The sequence below is a fragment of the Vulpes vulpes genome, chromosome 1, assembly GCF_048418805.1.
Source record: "Vulpes vulpes isolate BD-2025 chromosome 1, VulVul3, whole genome shotgun sequence".
Lineage (NCBI taxonomy): Eukaryota > Metazoa > Chordata > Mammalia > Carnivora > Canidae > Vulpes > Vulpes vulpes.
Genome location: NC_132780.1, coordinates 58,051,939 through 58,074,730, shown reverse-complemented (window position 1 = coordinate 58,074,730; position 22,792 = coordinate 58,051,939). Strand labels below are relative to the sequence as shown.

The 22,792-nt window shown below is 38.8% G+C and overlaps 1 protein-coding gene and 1 long non-coding RNA gene across 6 annotated transcripts in view; one reads left to right on the top strand and one right to left on the bottom strand.

The window, feature by feature from the left end:
* The window catches only part of NKAIN2 (sodium/potassium transporting ATPase interacting 2), a 953,766-nt gene that overhangs the window by 762,068 nt on the left and 168,906 nt on the right, over nt 1-22,792 (top strand). The window lies entirely within an intron of this gene.
* LOC140599809 (uncharacterized) lies at nt 4,703-22,702 on the bottom strand. Its single transcript, XR_012002809.1, has 3 exons — nt 22,355-22,702; nt 12,896-12,990; nt 4,703-7,514 (listed from the first exon to the last, which is right to left on the bottom strand). It is a non-coding gene; the product is annotated as an uncharacterized lncRNA (long non-coding RNA).

The following is a 22,792-nucleotide window of genomic DNA, read 5'->3' as shown; positions in this document are numbered from 1 at the left end:
AACTCGGAGTTCTTTCTTTTGCCACATGCGAGCTTCAAATCCCTACTATTCTAGAAGGTTCCAGGGTTTATGATAAGTGATCTTCAGTGTTATATGGTCACAGAGGCTGGGACCTAAAAAAAAAAATCTATAATTTGCACACAATTTAACATTGAGTATTAATGTAACACTAAAACCTTTCATAAGCTAAGTGGAACGCTTCAAAGATAACTCAGTGCATTGGCCTGCCTCATGCAGAGCACTAAGCTTTTGAGCAGTGTGTATGGTCAAGTTAAATTTATTAGTCCCTAATAAAATAACGAGCTCAAAAGCTTGGAGGGTTTTTCACAGAATAAAAATAAATGAGAACAGCCTACCAAGGCTAAAAAGATATTCTCTTAACTTCTGCTAAAGAAAACTAGCAACAATTTGCCAGAGGGAGCAAAAACAAGATTAGGAGCTGTCTCCACAGAGGTAGTGAACTTCAAAATCTTGACACAATAAATAGGCAATACTTAGGGTTGCTATTTAAAGTAAAAGCCTTCTTTTTTTTCCCCCCCTTGCCCTGCAAATCCTGTTTGTGAGCCATAAAACAGTGGTTCTCAGCTTTGGCTGCACATTCGAATCACTTGGGGAAGCTTTAAGAACATAGCAAAGCCCAAGTCTCACTCTCAGAGACAGATTTAAGCGGTCTCGAATGCTACTGGGCATCAGGAGTTTTTAAAAACTGTTCAGGTGATTCTAATGTCTAGCCAAGGCTGAAAAACCACTACCTTAAGACACTTTCTTTGGAAATTCATTGTTGGAATTCCAGGCTAATAGAATACTAATACTTATAACGTATATGCTGCATTTCAAGAATTACATTAAGTGGCTTTACATTGCGTATCAACGCGCTATGGATAAAGTATCTTGGACACAATGTGATTTACTGGCTCTCATAACTAAAAAGTCTGGAGGACACAGCAGAGGAGAATTGGAAATCCTAAATCATGTAACCAGTGTCTTACTTCTCTCCCAATCTCGGTTTCAATTTTTCTGGTTGGCTTTATTCTAACACCAGATGTCCCTTCAGGGTCAGAGGATACATCAGTGACTCCTAACACTACATTCTTCTCACATTTGAATCTACGCGAGGAGAGCAAAGGGTTCTTTCTCACACTGATCAGAAGAAGTCTCATTTGCTCTGCTTGGATCAGAGACAGTTCGAGATCCCAGAGCTGAGGCTGAAGCTGTAATTTGCACTCAGGCCCGCCTGATGACAGAGCTCATGCTCACTACCTCAAGAAAAGATTACTAATTTGACCAGAAGGGAATATACTTGTTTCCTAGTGAAGAATTTGAGAAAGAAGAGATCCCCTCATAAGACTTGGCTGATAGTTGAAAACCACTCCCTACTCGGGTGGAGGTAATTCCCTTTCATCTCTGCTTTGTGCGCACTTTGCTCTCCCTCTTCTTGCTCCAGAATTAACTCTGTCCAAAGGCACATCGGGGCTGTGTCCCAGGCTGGGAACCTCGGTGACAAAAATAACAACCTATCCATTCACTGGTTGTGAAATAATTGATCTTCACATTCCTGTTCTATACATTTGCATTCATTTCCTGTGGCTGCCGTAGAAATCACCATAAACAACAGAAATGTATTGTCTCCCAGTTTGGGAGGTCATAGTATGAAATCAAGGTACTGAAAGGGCCCCCCTGTCCCTCTGGGGGCCCTAGGAAAGAGTCCGTCCTTGCTGCTTCCATTTCCTGGTGGCCCCACACACTCCTTGGGCCTAGTCCCATAGACATAGGCAAAGAGTCTTCTGTGTGTCTGTGTCTCCTTTTCTGGCTTTTATAAAGACATTTGTCATTGGATCTAGAGCACAGCAGAACCATGAGGACGACCTTATCTTGAGATCTTTGACTTAATCACATCTGCAAAGATCCTTTTTCTCAATGAGGTCACATTCACATGTTCTGGAAGGCGGTTCAGACATTGAAGGGGGGATGGCATCATTTCACCCACAGCGACGCTCCTTGTTTCTCAGCTTCCAGTCATTTTATGCTGGGAAACAAAACCTGTTTTAAGGTTTTCATTTTAGAACCGTTCTTCGGCTCATCACCTGCATGAGTGGGCTGCATGAGTGGGCTGCAAGGGAAGGAGCAGGACAGACCTCTCATCTGGAGAGAAAGAACGCTCAGCTGTGAGGACAGGAGGCTCCCTAGGCATGTGTGGCTTATCAGCAGAAGACCACAAGTGGTTCCTCGGGGCCTCAACACACACTGCTGAACTTTATAAGCAGAAATGAAGACAGAAAAGAAGAGGCACGGTTCCTTAGGTCTTAGAGTCGTAGAGAATGATGAGCTTGTGTGGTAACAAGTGCAGGGAGCTGTAGAGAATTTGAGGATGCAAAGAAAGAATAATATTGTGCTACAACTCCTTTAAACCCGAGTGACAAGAACCCAACCCAGGCTGGCTCAGGGAGGAGAAAGGGGAAGGGATTGGCTGGTGAGCTCGAAAATCTAAGGATGGGCTGCTCATTTCAGGACCAGTGGAATCCAAGGATGCAGGGGGTATGAATCCATCGGGGATTTATCTTTCCTTTTGTACTGTTTTTCTGACTTGTTTTCTTCTGTGTTCTTGCTTCCTTCCCAGATGTGCCCCCCTGATATGGTAGGACAGGTGCCAGCAGGCCTCTCTGCAGGCTTCCTCAGTCTGCAGTTTATTCCCCCTCAGACAGAGACATACTCTTCCACTCAGGTTCATTGCAGGTTCCTCCAAAGGGATGCTGAATCCCCGCCCCCCCTCCAACCCATCCTGGAATCAGGGCCTTTCCCCTTTTCTAAACCGCTGTGTTGAGGCAGATCAAGTACTGCGACTGGTCAACATAACATCACACGGCCAGGTGATTCCTCTTATCAGGAGAAAGAGAAAAGGGATGTCAGTAAGGTAATAATAACCAGGACCCCGGTACAACCTCTTAAAAAGAGAAACTTCCCTGAACCCTTATGTTAGAGGCATGTCTGAGCGAATCAATTAAAGTAATCATAGCCTGTTCCAGATGGGGAAGGAAGGAAGGAAAAAAGAGAGGACGTTTTGCTTAAATGATGATCTCTATAATGTCAATAGGACAAGAGTGTCTGATTTGTCCTGTCTGGAAGGATAAAAATATTTTAAGAGACACAGTAAAATTTAGGAGATTCAGGACTTCCATCTAGTTCTGCAACTTCCCAGCAAAAAGTATAATTTCTCAGGTCCTTCATGGCTTTAAGACCCTAAGGATTACACAAATGAGAGGAGGAAGTGAGCTCAGTTCCAGGGCTGAAATGCCAAGTTTCCTCATCCTAGCCTGAGATGGTGGGATGGTTTGAAGAGAAAGGATGTTTAGCAAGCGTCTAGCAAAAGCTAAATTGAACCTTTTGATCTGCTCATCGGTGCACCTTCATTTTCTTTTTTTTCAAAATCCCGACTGTGAGGAAGTCTTTCGAATTATAGCCAGAAAGTCATTCATTCTGCACCTTCTCAAAAGCAGTGAACAGGATTGCACGTTTTATACACTAGGACTTTTCATTCTGGCAGCATGCTGTTCTCAAAAAGTTTGAGTCTGCGGTGTGGATTTGTTTGTCTTGAATCAGGATAGGTACCTGTTAAAATTAGAGGTTTGAAGCTGAAAATATCACTCGAGCAAATGGTTACAAGTGACTTCATTAAAAATAATCAGATCATTTCAATCGACTCTGCTGGCTCGTTTGTATTGCTTAATTTCTTGAAAATTTTCCATCTCCACTTCGAGCTTTCTCAAATCCAGTTTTGGGATATTAATTTTGCTCTAAAGGAAGAGAGTTAAATTGCTAAGATGCATCATTCACAGATCAAAAATACCACGAAGGAAGAAAAGTCATTTCCTCGAGCATCCTCTGCAATATTGATTTGCGTTTGCCTCCTCTGTCTTCCTGACACGAGAGTTTCCTTCATTCCACTTAGGAACTAAACACAATCATCAGAGTCTCAACATAAATCGCAAAGCCATAGTTGAGCGTAATTTCTTTCTTTCCCTGGGACATATTCTCTCTAAAAAATCTTCCTAACCTGTCCGGGCAGCAGTTGTTTAGGAGACTTGATTACATGCCAGTTTTCTAAGCAAAGTTTTTCTCATTGCCACAGAGGCTGCTGCTCTAAGGCTGTGACCCTAGCGACCAGGGAAGAAAAAGGCTAGACCTTATGATGCAAGAATGGGAACTCATAGTCCTTTGTTTTATTTTATTTTATTTTATTTTATTTTATTTTATTTTATTTTATTTTATTTTATTTATATTATTTTTTAATCTGGGCAGAAGTCGTTGCTAGCAAGCAGGATATTGCCGGTTAGTTCAATATACCAGACTCCAAAGAGTTGGATAGGATCCAGTGGTACATCAAACGTATTTTTCAAAACTCTTAAATAGCTTATCTGACTTCACTTTTAACAAATTGAAAGTCATTATGAAAAGAGAAAAGAAACTCTTTTCATTGAGCACCCACTTTGTGCTGTGGGTCCTCTATGGTTTTTGGCTGCAATGGAAAAACTTGAAAGTATTATCTACCTTTAAAAAAGGGAGACAGAAAGGTTAATTAACTTGGCTAAGATTACAGTTAGAAGCCATCAAATACCAGATTCAAAGTGTGTCTTATTCCAAAGTCCTTACTCTTTCTACTGTAACACATTGTCTTCTTAAAAAAAAAAAAAAAAAAAAAAGGTAATGACTGTAATCAGATTTACTTTATTTTTGTTACCACTCAGAAACAGAAAAAAAAAGAATACTCTTTGCTCCTTGTATGAATATCTAAAGAGGAAGTAATTGACAGGGTCTGAATAAGTAGGAATACAGTAAATAGGGTAAAAACAGGGGTGAGGGCCACATTCCAAAAGCCTCATTCAAAAAGCTCCATCCTGAGTCTGTGGAAATGTTGAGAGCTCTGAATTGATGAAATACTGAAACTTCTGATAAAATATGCAGTAAATGAATCACAGAGTCATGATATAATCATATCAAGGGGCAGGGCCTGGGATACCCGAGCTGTTCAGACTTCGTTGTGATACGGTGGAGACTCATGGACCAGAGAAGCAGCATTTACATATCCCAGGGTGTAAATCTATCCATCTAACACGCACTTAAAGATGCGTTAAACACCCAGGAAATCCATTCTGTGGAATGACTCATGCCTCATTAAGTGCTCCCATACGTAAGTAGGAGTCTAAAAGGGAAATTTACAGATGTCAAGACCACTGATGGGCCCCCCTTATGCTGTCGAATACAGCATTTCCAAAAGAGTGCTAGATTCTTTCTGGGGCGGGGGGGGGGGGGGGGGGTACGTGGTCAGGCAGGTGTTTTGTTTTGATTTGTTTTGTTTTTAAAGTTGAATGGGTATGTTCAGGGCCGCCACATAAAGCTACGTAGCTTGTACCCTGCTCCAAGGCACCTGTCTGAAGTAGGGACTATAGTATAGTCTGAGTTTTGCTCACCAAGCCCTGGGTCTTCATTCAGAGCCAAGTCACGCCAGCATCTTTGGGAGGGGTGGGGGAGTGGGCTTTTTCTCACGAAAGATACCCTATTATGTGTGAGCTAGAGGATTCTATGTCATACAAGAATTCTAAATTTATATTAAAAAAAAAGGCATACCCAGCGTATCAAATGGCAATAGAATTTCCTTTCCAAAATAAGTAATTATAACTTAAAGTGTAAGCTAATGACGAGAAAAATATTAGGAGACTAATACAAGTGGTGATAAGGCAAAGCAAGGAAGAAAGTATGCAAACAATTGAAATTTGGAAGTCTCTGATATTGGGGGGAAACCACAGGCTTTGGAGTAAGACAAGTAGGAGTTCAATCCAGGTCCTGCTTGTCCTTTAGCAAGTCACTTAATTGCTCAGTGGCAGTTTTCTCTCCCCCTATGTAAGAATGTTCACTCCAAAGAATTGTAATGAGAATGAAATGAGATAATGTCTGAACAGCTGTCAGCACATGTTGGTCTCCATCCTTCACCTTTTCTCGTACAATGCAAGTCTAAACCTTCAATCCTCCATGTTGACTCCCTAGCTTGTGCAAAGGTCCTGGGTACTGGTGGGTGTTATGGCCAAAGGGATGCCTCACGACTCCACAGTGACTCTCCCTGGGGGCACATGCAGGCACACACACATATTTACACACACACTCTCGCATAATCACATATAATTAGTTTTTCTTTTTAGGTTTTAATTATTTATTCATATAAAGACAGAGAGAGAGGCAGAGACATAGGCAGAGGGAGAAGCAGGCTCCATGCAGGCAGCCCGACGTGGGACTCAATTCCAGGGCCTCGGGATCATGCCCTAAGCCGAAGGCAGACGCTCAACGCTCAACCCCTGAGCCACCCAGGCGTCCCATACATAGTTAGGTTAAATACATACACATGCAAAAGCAAGCCACTGTGGCTCCATAGACCTACTCACCATTTCTTAAATATATCCTTTTTAAATTCTTTTGTTCACTTTGTATTTTCACCCACAATTCCCTCTTACATCTCTTCCTACTTAAATCTTCTCTGTCCTATAAGGCCTAGTTCAAATACCAACTCCCCTATTGAGCCTTTCATAGTGACATCACAGGAGATGACCTTAACTTCAAAAGTGCTGGGGTTTTTGGTTTTGTTTTGTTTTATCTTTATTAAGGTCATAGACACATTCTCCCTTATGATGTAATTATGTATATTAACTGCATATATCAGATTGTACAGCCTTTGAAGACTACAATCCTGTCTCACTTATCATTTTATCCTTTACAGTGATGGTGTTTGCTATTTGGAGGAACTATAATCTTAGTTCATTTTCATGAAAGAGACACTTTCCAGTTACCACCGATCAAGACATATTTTAGAATACCATACGTGACTTGGAGATGGATATTTTAGTGACATACAACTAAATTTATTTAAATGTGCTATTTTCAACCTGGGCAAGACACAAGATCTAACTAGTCCTGTTGATCTTTATGCAGTATAAGGTTTCTATTCATTATCCAGCTAGCAGTGGACATGGATTTTGGGTCCCAACTCAACATTCCTCAAAAGCAGGCTGTGGGTATGGTGGGTCCTTGAGTAAGATAGACTTCTCTCCAGTACTTTTCTTGGGCCCTCGAGTTTCCATACCCCATTCTCCAGTCTAGTATCATTCAGCTTCCAGGCATAAATTCAGTTGAGTTGTATATTTTTATAAAAGATAGCAATATAAAATATGAATGTATCTTTATAAAATATCCTCATAAATATTGCTATAAGGAAGATATAGTGTGTCCCACCGATTTCACCCTGTGGAGTGATAAAGATCCTGTGCATTCTGCAGATAAGCTGGCTCCAAGTGAGAGAGGAATGACTGTCCGAAGCATGCTGCATCTCTCTTCCAAACTAATCCATCAAATAGGTCCATTCTTCGTGGAAGTGATGAGGCTAAGTGCACGGAGAAATGTGGGAGGTTTGTTTCTCCCATCCTTTTTTTCTGAGGAGGGTTGAAGTGGAAATTCTTTTTCATCTCTGAAAACTGGAAGAGTCGGAAATAAGACTTTTACTTTTCTCTTAATGCATTGAGTCTAAGACGTAAGCCTCAGGGGTATAACAAGCTCACAGAGGAGACAGGGTTGGAAGTCCAGAACAGAACCACAACAGTCTTCCCACTTTTCAAGGGACTTTTTCCCCCCAAAACCAGTTTTGCAATTTTAGGTCTTTTCCTCCAGCACTAATAAGCAGTTTATCATTTGCCTTCAGAACTCTCTGAAATGATTTCTATCCGATTTTAGTAGCCCCAGAATTCATACTCAATACTGTTTCCTGTCTCAAATTATGCCCCCCAAAACTAGTGTATCAAGAATTTTTTTTTCTTACTCATTCTGGCCCATGGGAAGGAATAATTCACCCATGTGCACAGAAGAAATATTGTTTTCAGTTTACACCGAAGAAGAAAATAAGTACCCTGGAGCTTAAGAGAAGTAAAGATACACTGACTTGTCGTCATTAATCTAATTGAACACAAGTTTCTTATTCAACTCCTCTAGCCTCTCTTTATGGTTTAAATCTAATAGACATCAAAATTTTTCCAACATTAAGATATTGCAAAAACTGTTATTCTTTCCAGAAGTCCATTTCAGTCACAAAGAAATGTTAAACCTAGTTATAAAGAAAGAGCTCACGTGACCACAATACATTCATTATCTGTACGTGAAGCCTATTGACTCAATAATTCAATTCAGAAGCTCTATTAGATGCTTGTCATCTTCAAGAGATACTTATGCCAGTAATTAGTTATTGAACATATTTAGACTCTAGGATTTATGCTGATGCGCACTTGGTCTAGAAAAGCAGTTGGCACAGAAGGGCTGTGAGGCCCTGGATCTGAAGCCAATGGTAATGTCGGGAAACACAGCCAGGAGGACAAGTAGCATGGGAAGAAATGTCCTGTGGGTGCTGCAGCAGCACGTGTGGAGGCTGGGGTGTTAGGTTAGAGAGAAGGTCTCCAGCAAGGGGAAAAAGCCAACAGTATGTTCTTAGACATACACAGGCCAACGTCGACTCCTTACACTTGGGCAGAGGTGAGGAAGGGGGTCTGCTCTGGGAGATTGCGGACAAAGTGACAAAGCGGAATAGCCAGGAAACTGGCCACTAAAAATATAAAAGTAAGTCAAGGCTCTGTCCTGTGCCATAGTGAGAAGTAACTTGAAATGATAGGAAAGGGTTTTCAACTGTGCACTAATCCTCAGTCAAAGGTAGGTTCTTCAGATGAGAATGGCTAATTATTACAGATCTTCAGAAATCTCATTATTTCAATATCCTACCGAGCCTCACCACTAAGACCAAATTCATCCTTATTAAAGGTAACAGGTCCCATTTTACTTCTCTAGTACTCAATTACCTGGAAAGGCACGGTCATTATCTCCTCTGTATTACTGAATGAAAAAGCAATATAGAGAATGATGCCCATGGTCATGAACTCATGTCTTCTTATTCACTGTCTTTTACTCTTCCCACCATCTCGACTCCCTGTTTCTACTGGCAAACAGAACAGAGAAATTACATAATTACCTGGATAATTTAGACCAGAAGAAGGAAGAAGAAGAAAAAAATAGATGATTCCTATGAATTACATGAGCTCTTTCAGAATTTTCCTGAACATGAAATATTTTTACTTTTGCCTTTCTCTTATTCTCCGTGATCGCAGATAGGCACATACATCTCTCTTTATGGAGAATGATTAACATGGACTCAACGAGGGAGAAATCGAATTATACAGTTAATAAAAACTAAAGCTTCAATCCATGCTAAGTGACAATGTAGCACAAGGGAAAATTAATTACTATGTTTTAGAGTGAAAGGAGTCCGACACGTCAGGTTAGAATTTAGCCTTAGGATTCACAGTAAATTTCAATTCTTCTGTGACTGAGTTGTTTAAAGTGCGAAGTTACTCAAAATCACGTGGCTGTTTTCATTAACAGTAAGTGACTTTTTTAATAGTCTAACTAGATTAAATTCTTAGGTTGCTCGGATTTTTGTGGGAATCTTTTCAGATTCGTTGTGTAAAATCAAGGCATTCCCTTGATTCTAGCTATGAGCAACCACTGGTGAAAATTTATTGAAATTGCTCCCTTTCACAAGAGTGTTTAAGTGATTTTGATACTTCTAAAGAGATTCTCTAAGTGCCCCGATGCTGAGAATTTATATATAACTATTGTCAAATACAGCATAGTATAGTATTTAAGAGCAAAAATGAGTAGTTGTCAGTAGAGGCAGATTTTTAGCAGTTGAGCATAAACTAGTCATTTGTACACTTAAAATTATAGTGTATTTTTCCTAAGTTATTTCACATCAACTTCAAAAGTTTACAGTCCATCGTCCCTTTAAGTGGCCCCAAATAAACCGAGGCAACAGAAAATCATATCATGTGTGATCTTTAGTCTCTCTCTACTCATATAAACACAGAATCGTTTTGAGGGAGGAGACTATACAAGTTTTGAGTACAGCCCTTCATTTTTTTTTCAAGATTTTTTTAAATTTTTGCACAAGAGACCCAGAGAGGCAGAGACACAGGCAGAGGGAGAAACAGGCTCCCTGCGGGGAGCTGGATTCGGGACCCGATCCTGGAACTCCAGGATCACGCCCTGGGCCAAAGGCAGAGGCTCAACCACTGAGCCCTCCCAAGTGCCCAGGCCCTTCACTCGTAAAGGGCCATCCACCCTTTCTTCAAATACCACAAGCTACGGGACTTCGTTACACAGCACACTCCCCATTCTGCTTGGGTGCCCTTCTAATCCTTTGAGGCTTATGTTCCGGATAAATTCATCAGCTTGAATCTCGGGCTGCCGCCCTGGAGTTAACTATAAGTAATGAGTCTTATCACTCTGACTTTTGATATTTCTTTAACCATTGGAAGACCATTATAAGGGTCCCTCTCCTTCTTTTCCAGATAATTCAACCCGAATTCTCTCAAGGTTCCTCACGACTTGATTTTTAGCTCCCCCAACCACCCAGACACAATGTCGGGATGCGATTTTATCAGTGTCCCTTTTCAGATGCACAGCCCAAAATAAGCAGGCTGATCATAAAGCTATAAAGATCCCTTAGGTGTGTGAGAACACCAGATAGCACACAGTTTCTTATGTTCGCTGCAGGAAAATAGCTGGTTATTCTATTATTCCTTTACTGATGTAGCTTAACAAAATCCACCTGTAACTAAATTATACCTCGGTGTTTTCCTCTGATTCCCGATTTCATACTGGATGTACTTATATATGTCAGTTAAATGGGTTCCTTGGCTTATGGCTCCGAACAATCACTTTGGGGAGGGAGGGGAACAATTATTAAACTATTCTTTTCTCAAGTCATTTTTTGATACTCTTGAGAATCATCAATAAATAGAAAAGAATATTCTGATAATGATGCCTCCTTTTTTGTAGGCAAAATGAAAAAAAAATAATTTGGAAGGAAGTGCACACCCTTTAAATAGAACTAGGTTGTATTGTAGGGGGTGCTGCGGCAATTATCAGCACCGTTTCTAGAATGAACTACTGTCTAGTGAACTACGGCTCCGCTCTCATCTCTCCAACACTGCCACACAATGATTGAACAGTTTCTTTCTTCCCCTATATCTGTGCCTCCAACTTCTAATTCTGTCTTCCCTAACTTCTGGGGAAGACTCTCCTCTCTTCCAGAAGGAAACTAAGAAACTAAGTGCCCTCTCTGTATAACCATGATGATAAGTACTTTTCTGTTTTTTAATGTTTTCTTCTAGACAGCGACCTTTCCACCAGTAGCCTTGTGGCCTTGTGTGTCACAAAAGCTGCAAAGAGCTCTTTGGAACCAAACCAAATGAAATAGGTACATATACTTAAAGGTGCTTTATTTAGACTTAAAGGTTTATTTATATTTGTCTTCACAAATTCTAAGCAGTATTGATCTATGTACTTGCCAGGATAAAACAAGACAAGGAACAAATCTTACCACTTAAAAAAATTCTCTCATGAGAATAGAGTACAACTAAAATATCTTTAAAAGCTTCTTCATCCAAACGCATGGCAAATATAACTCTACTATAATATAAATGCAAGGTACAGTGAATTTTGGATTAGAGTTGACAAACCACCTAAGAGGACATGTCAAGGTCTTATACAGTGCTGAGTAGGTTTCTGAACAGCATTTAGAAATTTGTGAAGTAGGTTGTATGAATTATGTGTCTGCCATTTTTTATTCTAGTACATTCTCCTAACGAATACCAAATACGGGTGTTTTGGCAATGATCGATTGAGTGACCAAAAAAATTTTCTCAAGAGGCAACAAGGTCCAGTGAGAAGGCACAAAGTCAGGCAAAAATAGGTTTGAAATCTAGTTTCATCCTTAATAAAAAATAACTTGATAGAGTTGTAAATCCACTCAGTCTCATTTTTTTCCCTTTCTGTTAAAAAAAAGATTGTAATCCCTACCTCTAAATGTTGTTGAGGCAGATACTAGGTAATGAAATACATAAACCTTACTTCCTTTCTTTGCCGTACGTACGGCCACAAATTTAACAGTAAGTCGCAGAATTTATTGGGAGATAAACTTATATCCCAATGGACTGGGAGACATGCTTATCTTCCAAATGAAAAGATTTATAGAGATTTTTTTAAAGATTTTATTTATTCATGAGAGACACAGAGAGAGAGAGAAAGAGAGAGAGAGAGAGGCAGAGACCCAGGCAGAGGGAGAAGCAGGCTCCATGCAGGGGGACCAATGTGGGACTCGATCACGGGTCTCCAGGATCAGGCCCTGGGCCAAAGGTGGCACTAAACCACTGAGCAACCCAGGCTGCCTGATTTATAGAAATTTTATAGAGGAAATTTCTATCGATTGATATTTCATTCTATTTCCAATTACGATCATTCTCAATAAAAAAATTACTATGAAGTCCATCAGCAATACCATTAATACTTGGCTCATTCTCTATCCTGCTACCATTTCTTGGTCATTTTCTCTTCCAAGAGAATGAAGGAAGGAAAGAACATGAGACTATATTAACATCTCTGGCAACAAATTTAATGGAGACCTTTTGAACCATGGATCAAAGTGAGATCCGGCTCCAGATTCAATGCTTGATGAGCTAAAATCCGTGGAGGCAAGCACAGATGCTATGCAAGTTCGAATTTCTGACTTTGGGATGACAGGGTCAGTCCTGGGGGTGGGCTGCGGAGGCATGTAGGGGGGCTAGAGACTGGCAGTGATGGGGGGGAGCAATGAAGGAGTGCTCCTTGAATGTCTCCAAGCCTTTGATATCATTAACACCTGGGTGCCTCCATGCCCATTAAAAAATCCACAGAAATATGCTTTATAAACAAATGAAATGGTGGCCTTCAGGTGGGGGCTCAAATGGCAGTAACACCAGCTCTTGAAATAGCTCACCTGTTCTTTGCCTCCGGAAGCGCCTAGAGTGAATGCAGATCACTTTGCAAAGCTCTTAGACTGGGAAGGAACACTCACAAGATGGGAAAAGATACCTGCAGGGAAGGAACAAACGGGAAGTGAGAAAACAGCAGGAAAAGCCGCCTGAAGAGGTTTCAGTACATGGAAAACTATAAAGTCAGTGAGAAGTTGATCTTTCATTATTGTAACCAGCTGAGAAAATTCTGCCTCGAGCATCTGCTAGAAAGGGTGTGAAAGAGAGAAGACTCATTTTGCCAAACTTAGATCCTACTCATAGCCGATGAGTAACTTTAGAAGGTTAAAAAAAAAAATTAGGGCTTTCAAGCCTGGAGGTTCGATTAACTTTAACATTAGCACAGAGGCTTCCTTGCTGAATTACCTTCCCATCCTTCTTTCCCTTCCTCTTCCCCTTCCTGTTCCTTTCCTCCTTCCTTCTCTTTCAGAACATTAGGACGATCACCTTTAAACAAAATCCTCTATAGTTCTCTATAGATGCCAACTTTCTTCTTCAGCTGAAAGGTAATTTTTTGAGCAGGAACAGTGGCTACCCTTGGGGCTTCACATCCTCCTTTACCCTTAAGAAGAAGCCAATTAAGGAGGATAATATTGCCATTCATATACATATATAAAGAAGTACTGGGTGTAACACTGTGGTGCTGAAAAAGGGAATGGAGTTAATCAGGAAAAGCTTCTTAGAAGGGGTAGCCAGGAGCAGGACGTTAAATGCAGAGAGATATACAGGATGTTAATAGGAGGTATTGAGGAGGATTTTATTAAAGTGTGATTTTTGCAGCAATGCTCAGCATGCAGAAAGTGCCAGACCAATTGTGAGGTAACATAAAACATTTATCTGGACTAAGAAGTTGGTCAGGATGAGATTTGGAAAAGTGAAATAATGGCCTTTGTTGGACCACAGACAAGAAACAATGAAAATACCTAATAGCACTGAACTTTAAACATCGTGCATTAAATCTTTTGCGAATCTTTCTGTGTAGTGAGAAGCAACACGTTTTGTCTTAAAAAATCTAAATTTTAACAACCCCAATTCCATGAGACTCCCCTCATCTGTTTTTAGAGCAATGGTCATAATGTTTTCCATGCTCACAGAAAAGATGCGTGAAAAACTTTTTTTGAATAATTAATGACCAAGAACTAGGAACTGGAGTTAATGCCAGCTATGGTGTTATATTGAGTTATGATCCATAATCAGCCAAATCCCAAGGATGCCCATAGTTGGAGATTCTCAAAGAAAGTAAGGGCACAGATGTATATTTGATGCTGCATCTACTTCCTTTAAGTTCATCACGTAGCAGGATAAAACACATCTTTGGAGTTGGTAGATAGGAGCTTCCTTATGTTCTGGGCTGCGTTCCTACATATGCAACATCCATTCAACCTGTTAAATAAAGCGCATTTGTAATTTTTTCTTATCTTCTCAAATCTATATTTGCTCAGCTTCTTGTTTTTGGCATCTTGAACAATATAATTTGCTTCCACTGATTTTCATATGTTACCAGGATAAATTTAGCATTTGGGGTTTTTATATGTAGATTTGCATAGATCTATGCATATCTTAACAGAAAAACACAGCTATATTTAGGGCTGGGATATTAAGTTCACCAGCAGGAAACAAGCCACGGATGATGACAATTTTTAAGACTTCTTCAGCGTTTCCTATGAATTGATACCCATATGTAGATATTAGCAATAAGATATAGAATGATGCTTTCTGGCGTTATTTTAAACTGTAACCCAGTGTATATTGGCTGTAAATAAATAAGAGTTCATTGAAAAAAAAAGTGATTCTTGGTGTCAAACATAGCTTTTCCCACTATCCCAACACCTGCATCATCCGCTAATACAGAATATCATTCAATCACAAGATTTCCTAACTACCTCTCTGAGTCCTAACAACTAAATATGTAAGCTTTTTTTTTTTTTTTTTGAGAGAGAGAGAGAGAGTGAAAGAGCAGGGGAGGGGGAGGGGGCATGGGGGGGTGGAAAGAGAATCTCAAGCAGGCTCCGTGCTCAGTGGAGACCCCTCCCGGGGCTCAGTCTCAGAACCTGAAATCATGACCCCAGCCAACATCGAGTCGGCTGCTTAACCAGCAGAGCCAGCCAAGTGCCCCTAAATGTGTACGCTTTTATTAGTATATTTTGACCTCCCAGAGCATTGTTGTTTTAAAATTTGCTTCTTTCCATTAAATGTGCTTGCTGTCATTCCTCTAATACCATGGCCAGAAGTATGTTTTAAAGTAAGAAGAAGGGATCCCTGGGTGGCGCAGCGGTTTGGCGCCTGCCTTTGGCTCAGGGCGCGATCCTGGAGACCTGGGATCAAATCCCACGTCGGGCTCCCGGTGCATGGAGCCTGCTTCTCCCTCTGCCTGTGTCTCTGCCTCTGTCTCTCTCTCTCTGTGTGTGACTATCATGAATAAATAAAAAATAAATAAATAAATAAATAAATAAAGAAGAAGAGCAGGCTGACTTGTTCCCATTCTTCCTCTGACTACTGAAAGTAGCTGTTTGAGTCCTGCCTCCCTGGGCCCATGTAGAACTCAGGACTATAGTCTGGGCTGAAGAAGGTCAAGCATTTGAATTTATGGCATGAGTACTCATCACCTCCATAATGACTGTTGTCTAAAACAACACCTGTATGGGTCTCCATCATGTTTCCTGCACTGCCTCAGCCCGATCCTACAACAGACTAACATTTATTGCAATATCTCTTGGTTCCTGCTTGACGGTACTGACGTCTTGTTGTTGCTCAAAAATCTTTCCATAAGCCGGGTTGTTTTGTTCTGGCATGTAAGTCCCTGCTCAAACCAGCCCCAATCAAGATCTTCCCAAACTCTTTTATACTACTGCTCCTTCTCACAAACCCTTAGCTCATAAAATTAAGGCTACCTAAACATACAGGTTCTTAAATATACAAAACTTATATAGCTCTGCTATTTTGATTTTTCAGGCCCTCTACTTAAAATAGTCTTCTCCTCAGGCTGTGGGCCTCGGCAAGCCGGCTTTTTTTCAGCACCCAATAGAGTTCCCACACTCTTTAGGAAGCTGTCCCACCAGTGTACACAGGCATCACACCCTCCAAAAGTCCTGTGCATAGATTGTTCACGCCTCTCTTCAGGTACTTATCAGATATTTCCTTCCATTGTACATTATCTTTATACCTTGTCTTCTCAAAAAGAGACAGTAAACCCCATAAAGTTAGGGATCACATCTTCTATTGCTTTACATCTCTATAGCTTTGCATATAGGATATGAATAATTTACTATGTGTTAGCAACTAACTGTAATCTAATTGCCTTATTTCAAAGTGCAGTTTCTAGCCCTCTGACAGTGACTAAGCAGTCTAGAAATGAGAAAGTATCCATTTTCAGTATCATTCCAAAAGAACTCAGTCACAGAAAACTCCGAGAATCTAAGAAAACATTTCAGATTTTTTAAACTGCAACTGACAATTTCTCTCCCACTCTGCACCTTCTAATCTCTGCAATATATTCTCCATCACTTACTCTTGAACAGACATAGGCATGTATGCTCTCCTTCAAATGCCATAAAACTGTGAAAGTAAGTTTTAGCCCTTTATTGAAATTTCGAGATGTTACTATATCTTTTACTCATTTGCTTGTCAACTTTTTTTTTAAATCAAATGTTTATTTGTTGAGCAATTAGGGTTCTTGTGTTGACCTGAATGCTTATAGCTTCTGCCAGAAGTGACTTTTTAGTGCTAATAACAGCTTTCATGTAACACATCTGACCCTGTTATTTCGAAAATTGACATGACCAATGATGGGGTCCTTCCATCTGAACGTTTTGGAGACTTACTAAGGAAACGTATAAATATATTGATACAAAGGTTTTTTTGGTGATTATACTGATCTGAAAATATAATTATGAAAGTTTTCTTTAGATTTAAAAATTTAGGATCTTAAAATTCTTAAAATTCTGAGACCATTTGTATGTTTTCAATATGAATCTGTGCAGAATTCACAAGATTTGCTTTGTGGTTTACTCTCTTATTTTGTGCTATCAAGACTTGTTCTTTGAAAAGTTCTTATAGTTTGAGCTCAAACTTACAAAATAAATGCAAATTAAATAACCTATTGATTATGTATGGAGCAGATCACAGAGAAATTTCTATTGCATTGAAAAGGGAACTTTAAGACCTTTCTGTTATTTGCTTTATACAGATAATAGAAGGAATTTATATACAAGGAATTTATATTTTGTGGTTAAAATAATGCACACATGCACATAAAAAAAGTTCTTTGTTTAACAGGAAGATAAATGAGAATATAAGATAATGCCAGGAATCTTCCAGTTAATGATTGCTGGTTGAAGATATGCACTTATTTACATTTCATTTCTAAACTCTATAGTGATATTAAAGTGATATTAAAGAATAAAAAATTACAAACTAACAGTAAAAGAGAATAAGAGGGGGGTGAAAAGGATAAGAGGTATCAACAGTTTTTGGAAGACAGAAAGTAGATGGATGATTGGCAAGTGACTTAGTAGAGTGGAAAAACCTAAAGTTTATGAACATGTGGAGGAGGGTTCCAATGTACAGATTTGACCTATAAATCCCTTCATAAGTCAGGATTTAGAAGTAGGCAGAGTGTGTGAGGTGCAGGACTGGAAATGGGAATGGACTGAATAATCTGTTCAAGGAGAAATTAGATTGCCACAGGCTCTTCTTTTAATGTATACAGTTAGGCTTCTCCTCTGGACAAGTGAGACTCCTGAGATACAAGCAAGCATGAACTAAATTTCAGAACACATGAGGATTACCTTAAAGACTGCATATTGGGCGGGGGGGGGAGAGTGCATGCAATGTAGCAAAACCAGCAACTCCTCCCCAGTTCAGCACAAGCATTCTGTGGTCTGGCACCTACCCTGTCCCATTAGTAGACTGGAAGACACAGAACAAAGACCTACAGATCCATACAGGTCTAGCCTTTGGGGGCACTGCCCAGTCATCATATGTGAAGGATACTGACTGACTACCCCACTAGTGCATAATAACTGCCAATCAAGCTTTACTTTCTCCTTTTGGATGTCAAAAAACAACCAGAAATTGCCAGACTTTTAATGAAAGACTCCCATCAGGAAATGCCAAAGACAAAAATAAGAGTAACAGAAAATCTTCAGGGCATTCCTACTAGCTACTACCTCTGCTGGAAATATGCTTTCCTATCTTTGCTATACTTCATTTAGGACTCTCTTAACACAAAATATTAGGAGGTTTTCTTTTTGGTTTACCATTATAATTAAAATAGTGTTACACTCCCCCTGTAACTCTATTCTTGGTTATCCTGTTTCTTGACTTAAATTTATTTTCTGCCATATGTTAATTGCTACACTGATACTTTTACATATTTATGCATTTTTTTTGTCCATTTTCCCCATTGCATGATGAACACTCATAAAGGCAGGAATGTTGCATATGGTACATAGTAGATGCTTGATAATTATTTTATTTACTTATTTATCTACTTATTTTTTAGTAAAAAAAATAGAAAAGCAAAACCCATGTAGGAAACACAATTTTTAAAAATAATAATTCAGAAAACTAAGAAAAGTTATATCCCAGAAACAATTAAAAATATTAGCTATGCAAAAGCAACAATTAGAGAAGAATAATTAGCTCTTAAAAATTCAAAGTATTAAAAATAAAGCGTATAGTCCAATATCACACTGGGAGGAATTGGTAAAGAAAATCTCCAAGAAAGTCAAGAGAAATGTAAGGTACAAGCAGTGGGAAAGAAAAGATAAGAATATAATAGGTCAATCCTGGAAGTCAAATGTCTGACTAACAGAAATTTCTATAGTAACAGGAAAAGTAGAGGGGAGGGAACAATTTAAGATAAAATGCAAGAATGTTTCCTGGAATGGAAGGAACAGTCTCATGATTAAAGACCCTCCAAATGCTCTATATACTAAATGAAAAAAAAAAAAAAAAGCCTTCTAGAACTTCAGAAGCTGAAACTAAAAGATTGTCTGCTTAGATAAACTTCAAAAATATAATATGCAACTAAAATAAGTTAGAGTGCATGCACATTTTATTTTTTTCATTTTAAATTTATTATTTGAGTATAGTTGACACACAGTGTTACGTTAGGTTGAGGTGTACAATATAGTGATTTCTTATCTCTATACATTATGCTGTGCTCACCACCAGGTAGGGGGTAGCTACCATCTATCCCCATACAACACTATTGCAGTATCATTGGCTGTATTGTCTATACTGTACCTTTTATTCCCATGACTTATTCACTCCATAACTGGAAGCCTGTATCTCCCACTCCCCTTCACCTATTTTGCCTAACCCTCCTATCCCATCTCCCCTCTGGCAACCATCAGTTCTCTTATTTTCAATGCTGATTTGGCTTTTTGTTTCCTTGTTTATTCATTTGTTTTGGTTTCTTAGATTCCACATGAGTGAAACACACATTTAAAAACCTAAAACCAATATTTTATATTATTAATGAATATGTAAACATGTAGTAAAACTACAAAACACTTTCATGAGAACATTAATCCAAAATCATGATGGTAATTAGCTATGGAGAAGGAGAGAGAGAAATAACACTTAGGAAGAATACAGAGAAGGCGTTATTTATATGTATAAAATAGTATTAAAAAATGACAGCAAGCAAATATAGCATAACATTCAATGAGGCTGGGTGATGAATATAATGATACTGCTGTAATACCCTCTATACTTTTCAATATTTTTGAAATATTTCACTATTTAAGACAAAACAATGTAAGAGATCAGAAAAAAGAAAACAGATCACATTAAAAAATTGCAGGAAACAAAATGGTATCAGATTTCTTAACTGTAATAATAGAAACCGGAAGATGAAAGAGAAATATTCACCCACTCTGAGAGAAAATCATCTCCAACCAAGAAGCATATAACCAGCCAAAATATCAATCAATTAATATAAAAGCTGAATGAAAACACCTAAGGCTTAACATCATTTGCCTATTCTTAGGAAACTAGTGAATTTTGTACTCTGTTAAACAAGAGAGAAAACCTATTAAAAGGCATGAGACCGGTTAAGAAAAATTGCACTGGGCAGTTGTTAAAAATGGCAGGACAGGTTTTCTTAACTGCTATAGTAAGGAAGAGAGATGTCAGTATAGAACTGAACTCAACTCCAAGTGAAATAGGCAAGAAAGATTTTATTTATGACTGTTGCAACAGGGAGAGAAATTCAACTCAATTTCACTGAAACAAAAGTTGAGAGGATTTGTAAGTGCTGGGGTGAGCTAATGGAAAAGTACCTGAGGACATTCTGGGGAGGTTAGTCAATGTGATTAGGCCATCTGTGTTTGTTAATTGTTGCTTCTCAGAGTTAAGCTTCTATCCATCCACAGAGACTGAGAGATACAGATGCTATCTTTCTTGACAATTACATTGCAAAGAAATGGCTCCCAGGGCATTGAGAAAGACCTTCTTGAGTTTTAGAAAATTTACATCTTGAAGGAGCAAAGGAAGAATTTATAATTGAAAGTTTTCTAAAGAAAATGCTTTAAGGGGGGGCACCTGAGTGGCTCAGTCTGTTATGTGTCTGCCTTTGGCTCAGGTCATGATCTCAGGACCCTGGAATGGAGCCCTACATTGGGCTCCCTGCTCAGTGAGGAATCTGTTTCTCTCTCTGCCCCTCCCCCTGCTCATGTGCTCTCTCACTCTCTCTGTCTCTCAAATAAATAAGATCTTTAAAAAAGAAAGAAAGAAGAAAGAAAGAAAGAAAAGAAAGAAAGAAAGAAAGAAAGAAAGAAAGAAAGAAGAAAGAAAGAAAGAAAGAAAGAAAGAAAGAAAGAAAGAAAGAAAGAAAGAAAGAAAGGAAAATGCTCTTAGGAAAGTGAGGTCAAGGCCTATACTCAGGAAGAAACCTGTTTGGTCAAACTGAAGGGAATGTCAGGATCATCTTAGTCACACAGGAAAGTGGGGATCCAACATAAGAGACAGCTAATGATATTAAATGAAGTACCATGTCCAATTTTATGCATCAATTGCATAAAGCTGATGAGAACAGAAGTCTGTGGGATTCCAGTTCAGAGGTCCATAGGAAAAAAAAACAGACAAAAAAGGAATTAATTGGTTCTAAAGTGTTAGAATATGTAGAAGTTAATATTGAATGAGTTTTTGTGGTACTGTTGGTCAGCTGAAAAACAATTAGTGATAGAAACAGTACAGAAAGATAGTGAAAAATATGCCACAGAAATGTAAAGGAATCAATAACAAAGATAACTGGAAAATTCCCAAATACTTGGTAATTAAAGATATATTTCTAAAGACCACGTGGATCAAAAAAGAAATCTCGAAAGAAGCTAAAACTTATATTGAATGAATAAAATGAAAATACAGCTCATCAAACTATGTAATGCAGTGAAAGCAGTGCATAGAAGGAAATTTATAGAATTGAATGCTTATATTAGAAAAGAAGAAAGATCGAAAATCAATAACCAAGCTTCCATCTTAAGATACTAGAAAAAAACGGGGCAAATTTAATCCAAAGTAAACAGAAAGAAAGAAATAATAAAAAATAGAGCAGAAATAAAATCCAAAACAGGAAAACAATGGAGAAAATCAATTAAATCAAAAGCTGGTACTTTAAAAGATCGATAAAATTGCTAAGCCTTCAGCCAGGCTAACTAAGAAGAAACTAAAAAAGACACAAATTACTAATATCAGAAATGAAAGAGGGGGCGTCAGTACAAATCCCCTGAACCTTGAAAGGATAATAAAGGAATATTATTAACAACTATATGCCCACAAATTTAATAACCTAAATAACCTTGACAAATTCCTTCAGAGACACAATATGCCAAAACTCACACGAGAAGAAATGAAAATCTTAATAGGCCTATATATTTTAAAGAAATTGAATCAATAATTAATAACTTTCCAAAACAGAAAACATCAGGCCTAGCTGGATTCAGTGGTAAATCTATCAAACATTTAAGAAATCATACCAATTTTCCACAATCTCTTGCAGAAGATAGAAGCAGATGGAAAACTTTCTAATTCATTCCATGAAACAAGCATTAACCTAATACGAAAACCAGACCCAGACATTACAGGAAATGAAAAGTACAGATCAATACCTCTTGCAAATATAGATGTAAATATCCTCAACAAAATATTAGTAAAATGAATCTGACAGTGTATGAGAAGGATTACACACCACTACCAAGAGGGATCTATGTCAGATTTGCAAAGCTGGTTCAACATTCAAAAACCAATTAATGTAACCAAGAAGTAAAGATACTTTTTGTTTGGCCATTTGCACGTAGCTCCACCCACAGGCTTTCGTTTAAGATTTATCAGGCCTGAGTCGGAAACTAGTCTGCTCTATCTCCCAGGTGGCAAGGGAGCCTTTGTCAGTAGGCTGGAAAGAAAGAAAATTTACTTACCCCCTTCTAGGAATCATGTGTCTCATAGCATAGCTCGCTCCAGAGGAACCACCCTTCCAATCTCCAAAGCCCCTGGCCACTTCAGCTGAACCCTTTCATGAATTCAGTGTGAGTGAGTGTTCAAGGCCGCAAAACCTGATTTCAGATATTTTATATGCAGGATCTGCCTAATTAATCAAGCACCTCATTTCGAAGTGAGAATAGTTGGCCTTTATTATCTTGTAGCACTATCACCAGCAGTGAAATTATTCCATTTTCTACCACTGACGCTCTGGGTTAGGATTCATTTTCCCTTGACTTGCTGTAACAGAGTGTGTTTGCTGTTTTCCTTTTAGTCATTCTCTTTCTGAAAGACAACATGTGTCTCTGTGCTATTAATAGCTCTATGCTTGTGTATGTGATTACAAGCTCTCCAGTGCAGAAATCTACCTTCTATTC